Genomic DNA, 7,184 nt, shown 5'->3' with positions numbered 1-7,184 from the left:
AAGAATCAATCTTCTTTTCAAGCAAATGCACTTATAAGTAATTTCAGTTGGTAGTAAATTCCTATTTATCTTCAAACTACCTATAATGCATTTCATTCCTTTGAAATTCATGATCATTGATTCACATAGATACTTTTGTTCAAGTGTTTTGTCATCATCAAAAAGGGGAGATTGTTGCTCCTTAGATTGATTTTGATGATTACAAAGCAGTTGAAGGGGTACCAATGATTTTCACTTGAAAAAGACTTATTGCTCTTCAGGGGCAAAATTATAATTTTACCAAAACCCTGATTTGATAGTATCAAATGATAGAACAAAAGATTTATGATCCAATGGTAAAAATTTTATTGATTTTGACTTGTATTTTGAAAGATATGCATGATTGAAAATTATGAGTCGACCCATGAGTCGACTCATGGCACATGAGATGACTGGCACGCTGAATTTTCTGGCCGGCACAGACTTGGCACACCCTGTGAGTCGACCCATGAGTCGACCCCCAAGGCATGAGTCGACTCATGAGTCGACCTCTGCGGGTCTTTTTGCCAGTTTTACAGAACCATGGATCTCGTTCACTTCTGTGATGATTTTTCACAGAGGTCGACCCATGAGTCGACCCCCAGGCATGAGTCGACTCATGAGTCGACCCCTGTGACGGAATTTTTCCATAACGGCTAGTTTTTTACCCATTTTAAGTACTTTTAATGCTCATTTATTGTGGTCTAACGGCTCTTTTTCAACCTAGAATGTTTTTCACTATTTCTTAAAGCTATAAAAGGGACAAAAAGGTAGAAATCAACAAGAAGAAAAGAAGAAGAAAAAGAGAGGATCCAAGTAGAGAGATTTTGAAAAAGGGATTTCAAGCCAACTTTTCAGCTCTAAGCAAGAGCTCATTCAAAGCTTTCAAGAAGCCTTTAATCCAAGCTCACCAACTCCTCAAGTGCACATTCAAGTCTCCATCCACCTTGAGAAAATCCAAAAAGGGTCTTCTTCTCTTAAGTAAAGTGTATTTAAAGTTATATTCGCTCATTGAAGGAGCTTTCTTTGTGCTTATTTATGCTATAAATTGTTATACTCAGTTTGAGTGATTGGTTTTGTTTTGGAAGGGTTCCAAAACAAGGAAAGGTTGATCCGAACCTAGAATCAGAGTGTATTGGGTTGGCTTGTACCCGAGAAACAAGTGGACTAGCTTGGAATAGCTAGAGTCGGAGTTTTTGATGTTTGTATTGGGGTTGAATACAAGATTAGTGGATTGAAATTCCCAAGTAGGAGCTTGGGGAGTGGATGTAGGTGCAAGGTTGGCACCGAACCACTATAAATCTTTTTGTTTGGTGTGTGTCTAATTGCTCTTCTTTATCTCTTCATTATTCTCTTGCATTCTTGCTCTTGCTATTAGCCTTGAATTAATTCTACTCACTCTATCTATTTAGCTTTGTCAAACATTTCTCATAAGTCATAAGTTAAGCTTAAAATTTTTAGAAATCTAATTCACCCCCCTCTTGGGTTGCATAGCTGGGCAACATACTCTCTTCTATTAGGTTCGATAGATCCCATCTTGATGCACCTCTACTCCTACAGTGGACCAACTATTGCCAACATCCACTACAAGGGCTCATTAAGACCCATGTTAATGTGTCAGTCAAACTCCAATAGCCTCACTGTGAGTAGTAGTATCATCTCAGATCAAAAGATCAGTCATACAACTATAGCATCGAGAAAGTCACTAATGAGTGAGCAAACATCCATGTGACTTTTCGTGTTGGTCACGCTCAGTACTAGTTATTCTCTAACAACCATCTACACTCGCTCCAGTATCTCTACATTGCAGACTCAAGACCCATCTGTCCGAAAAAATTGATCCATGCACTAATCTATCCAGATCAATCACCATTCTCATGATGATCCTATGATCAGGAGTAATTTAAAAATTAACCATTAATGACACATACCTCAAATTCTCAACTCTTTGAGAATATATGTCATTATCTTATTAATTTTTTGGATGATTCATGGACACTAAACATGAATAGTACTATAACTGTCTAATAAGTACAAAATTATATCCTAAAAATATGAAATATGTTAGCCAAGATTGGATTCTAGGGCATACATCCAACACTTTAGACTAAAGTTCAAGTCTTTAGGATTAATAAATTTATATACTAATTAGGTTTTGTATTTTTCTTGTGTGTACAGATATGGTCTCAAACTTATCACTCCGATCACTATTGGATAGTGAGAAGCTTATTGGATCAAATTTTAATAATTAGTATCGAAAGTTAAAGATAGTCTTGGAGCACGAGAGGATCCTTTATGTGATAACACGTCCGGCACCTAAGGAGCCTGCTCCCAATGCCCGAGGCATGGTCTGAGATACTTATTTGAAGTGGCTTAACAACTGCATCATGGTTCGTTGGATTATGCGAGCCTCTATGAACGACAAGTTCAATCGAAAGTTTGAAGAGGCTCAACTAGAGAAAATACTTCAAGTGTTGAGAGATTCCTTTGATACTCCTGATAATGTTAAGCAGCATAAAACTAGTTGCACCATTTTCAACATCTGGATATGGGAGGGTGCATCTGTTACTGATGATGTATTATACATGATCGAGCAGATTAAAAAACTGAGTAAACTCGACTTCTCCTTGCACAAACTACTGAGGAAGGATGCAATCCTGAACTCTCTACCCAAGTTTTACCTATCGTTTCTCAGTTATTTCAGAATAATGAAGCCTGTAGTCAACTACCACAGTCTATTGGGGTTGCTATAGACTTTTGAGAAGGATCACCAGCTCCATAAGGAGACAGTGAATTTAGTGGGAGGATCTTCTTCGGGTAGTTGTCGTTCCTTTAAGAAAGAGAAAAAAAAGAAGAATAAGAAGGTGCTTGGTGCTGGGAGTCAGTCTCAAAAATTCAAGTTCAAGACTGATCAAAATCAGACAGAGTACTTCTTTTACAAGAAGCAGGGTCACTGAAAGAAAAATTATCCTCAGTATATCTCTTCTCTTGATCCGAACAGGTCAAAAAAGAAGCAATCAATTGCTAGATAAGGTACTTATGTGATAACACCTTGTAACTTCTCTCTTTTTGATACAATAATCTGGGTATTGGATACCGATAGTCCTATTCACATTTGCAATTCGTTACAGGGTCTTCAGGTCACTAAGAGATTTGGAGATGACAAGAGATTTCTAAACATTGGAGATGGAAGATCAGTTTTAGTTCTAGCTTTAAGAATCATCAAGCTTGTATTCGAGTCTCAGTACATTGTTCTTGATGAGTATCATTACTGTCCTAATTTTGTTTTATTTCTATAGGCCTTTTGGTCAATTTCAATTATAAAATATCAATAAAAAAAACTTTTGTAATATCATTTTGAATGGTATTACAATTTTGTGTGGACAGTTGAACAATGGTATCTATGCTGTATCTAGGCCTAATGTAATGTATATTTCAAATAAACACCCTAGAATAGATAATGTCATGGATGCCTACTTTTGGCATTGTAGGCTAGGTCATATCAACAAGAACAGGATGAACAGGTTAGCTCAAGAAGAAATTCTTGATAAAGATGATTATGAATCGTTACCTACTTGTAAGTCTTGTTTGCTTGAAAAGATGACCAAGTTACTTTTTACTGAAAAAGATGAACGAGCCAGTGATGTGCTGGGTCTGATACATACTGATGTATGTGAACCCATGAGCACATGTGCCAGAGGAGGGTATAGCTATTTTATTACATTCACAGATGATCTATCTAGGTATGGGTATATCTACTTAATAAAACACAAGTCTAAATCATTTGAAACGTTCAAACAATTTCGTAATGAAGTAGAGAAACAAACAGAAAAAAATATTAAAATTTTTTGATCTGATCGAGGAGGTGAATACCTCTCTAGTAAATTTTTGATATATCTAGGAGAGAATGGGATTCTTTCCCAATGGACCTCTCCAGGGACACCACAGCATAATAGTATCTTGGAAAGGAGGAATCGAACCTTATTGGATATGGTTCGATCCATGATGGGGTTTGCAACTCTGTCAATCTTCTTTTGGGGATATGCACTTGAAATAGCCTGTCTTATGCTCAATAATGTTTTGAATAAGTTATTTAGTAAAATACCATATGAGATATAGTCAGGGCGTAGGCCGAACCTCTCTTACTTCAAGGTCTGGGGATGTCCAACTTATATTAAACGATTGCATATTGACAAGCTCAGTCCTAGGTCTGATAAATATAATTTTTTAGGGTATCCCAAAAAAATAAAAAAATATTACTTTTACCTGCCTGTTGAACAAAAGGTGTTTGTCAGTAGTAAGGCATATTTTTTGAAAAAAGAATTTCTTAGTGAAGGAATAAGTGCCTCTAAAATTGAACTTGATGAAGATCGATAGGTAGAAGAACCGACACCAATGATTGAATCTGAACCAAATTTGATAAGATCAAATTTGAAGTCTAATGAACAAACATCCTTAAGATGATCCGATAGAGTACCGCATCAGTCGGACAGATACTTAGGTTTTTTGATCCAAAATGGAGATCCTATTGAACTCGATGAGAACAATGAGGATCCGATCACCTACATGGATGCGATGCAGAGATTTGGTTCTAATAAATGGCTTGAAGCCATGAAATCTAAAATGAAGTTTATGAAGGTCAATGATGTATGGATATTGATTGACCCACCTGAAGGGGTTAAATTCATAGGGTGTAAGTGGATCTTCAAGAGGAAGAGGGGCGCAGACGGAAAGGTGGAGACTTATAAAACCCATTTGGTTGCCAAAGATTATCGTCAGTGTTATGGTATTGACTATGACGAGATGTTTTCTCCTATGACAATGCTCAAATCCATTCAGATCATGCTTGTGATAGTAGCATACCTGGATTATGAAGTTTGATAGATGAATGTGAAGACAACTTTTCTAAATAGAGAATTGAACGAAGAGGTGTATATGATACAACCTGAAGGATTCACATCCATAGATGAGTTTAAGATGTGCAAGCTTCAGAGATCTATTTATGGATTGAAGCAAGTATCTCGGAGTTAGAATATACATTTTGATAAGGTGATCAGAACGTACGGCTTCATTAGGAATGGAGAGAAATTCTACATATATAAGTGGGCAAATGGTTCAATAATTATATTTTTTATGTTGTATGTAGATAATATTCTCTTAATCAAAAATAATATCTCTGCATTATAGAAAATAAAAGTGTGGCTATCATCATAATTCTCTATGAAGGATCTGAGGGAAGCAGCCTACATCCTATGGATGAAGATCTATAGGAATAGATCTAAGAGACTGCTTGGACTCTCCCAATCCATGTACATAGATATCATGCTGAAATGATTCAGCATAGAGAATTTTAAGAAAGGCTATTTTTTGATAGGCCAAAGAATTTTTCTTTCGAAAGAAGATTGTCCGATAACTCCTCAAGAGAGAGAGTGTATGAGTAGAGTTTTATATGCTTCAGTAGTGGGTTCTATTATGTACGTCATGATATGTACAAGATCAGATGTGGCATACTCACTAGGGGTAGTGAGCAGATATCAGTCTGATCTAGAAAAAAATTACTAAAAGGTCGTAAAGATCATTCTTAAGTATTTGAGAAATACTAAGGACCAGTGGTTTATGTATGATAAAACTGACTTGAAATTGATGGGGTTCACCGACTCCAGCTTTCAGTCAGATCATGATGATAGCAAGAGTGTATCGAATTATATTTTTATCCTAAATGATAGAGCGATCTGTTGAAAAAATTTCAAGTAGCACATTGTGACAGGCTTTGTTTGTGAAGCAGAGTATATCGTGGCATCCGATGCTGCAAAGGAAGATGTATGGCTGCGGAAGTTCATCGACGAGCTGGGAGTGGCATCCTTTGTTAATGGCCCTATCTTGTTATACTACAATAATACTGGAGCCATTGCTCAAGCCAAGGAGCTGAGATCACATCAGTGCATCAAACATATTCTGCACCGCTATCACCTTATCCGAAAGTGTTGGGAAATATATCCCAAAAGCCAATCGTCAAGCTGTTGATGGTTGAGCAACCTTGTATTGTAATTGATTTGTTAATAAATAAAATATATTCTTGGCATTTTCATCATAAGTTTTCATCTTCTAATGAACTCCGTTGTTGTGATGAAGTCCTTAGGACTATTTAGGTTCGATAAAGAGAGGATTTATCGATTAGTCCTTAAAATTGTTCACGACCAAATGATAGGCTGTTAATAAGGACGACAGCTTCTATCGAGTATAGATCGCTGTAGGCCATATGGGTTGGTTGTCCTCTTAACCAAGGAGTGTGGAGACACTGGTATGGCATACAGGTGAGATATAAGGATACATCATCATTGAACGTGACCAACTCCAGAGCATTCTACTGTCGAGAATGTCTCTGATGGGATATAGGTATAAGTGTCCCTTAGATCTGAGATCGCCTTAGTGACTTGCAAGCAACTCACTGTACTTTGATACTGGACTAACTGAATTTCTAATTTAGTGATGGAAGGCTTCTGGAAATGATCAAGTACTTACAAAGTCGGAGTGTGATCGAGATGGGATTGACCACTCCAAGAGTTGGAGAAGAATGAGTCGCTGTATTTCAATTTAGCAAAACTTTGGCTAGGGTAATCCATCAGATAGATTTGATATTTTGAAATACAATGTGGACAACCTGATCAGAGTTGACAGTTAAACTCTGAGGTGTCTTATGAGCATTTTGGTCAAGGAGATGAATTATATGAAAACTATATCCGCATGGGTTCTAAGGATGTTGTTCTACACATTCGACCTATCTGGCCGTCGGGTACTATTGCTAGATGATCACTTTGATTGGTATAGAAATTTATTCTTGTGCTACTGATTTAGGTTCAAACCTATGAGGTTACACATATTAGATTTCACGATCCGATTGGATGGTTGATCAACGATTAAGAATCGTTCTAGGGTTTAACGACCAATATGATTGACATTTAACCTAGTGCATGTGTTGCAGGAGGATCGATTAGTAATTTGATTGCTAATTGGCTTAATTTGATTAATTCAATGGATTGAGATTAAGTCTATTTAAATATGATTTAATTAGATTTAGTTTGGACTTGATTGGATCAAGTCTAATTGGTTTATTGGATAAACCAAGTGCAAGAAAAAACTAGTCCTAGTTCAATTAGGACTTGGGT

This window comes from Elaeis guineensis, chromosome 14 (assembly GCF_000442705.2).
Source record: "Elaeis guineensis isolate ETL-2024a chromosome 14, EG11, whole genome shotgun sequence".
NCBI classification, from domain to species: domain Eukaryota; kingdom Viridiplantae; phylum Streptophyta; class Magnoliopsida; order Arecales; family Arecaceae; genus Elaeis; species Elaeis guineensis.
Note: the sequence above shows the minus strand (reverse complement) of the source record.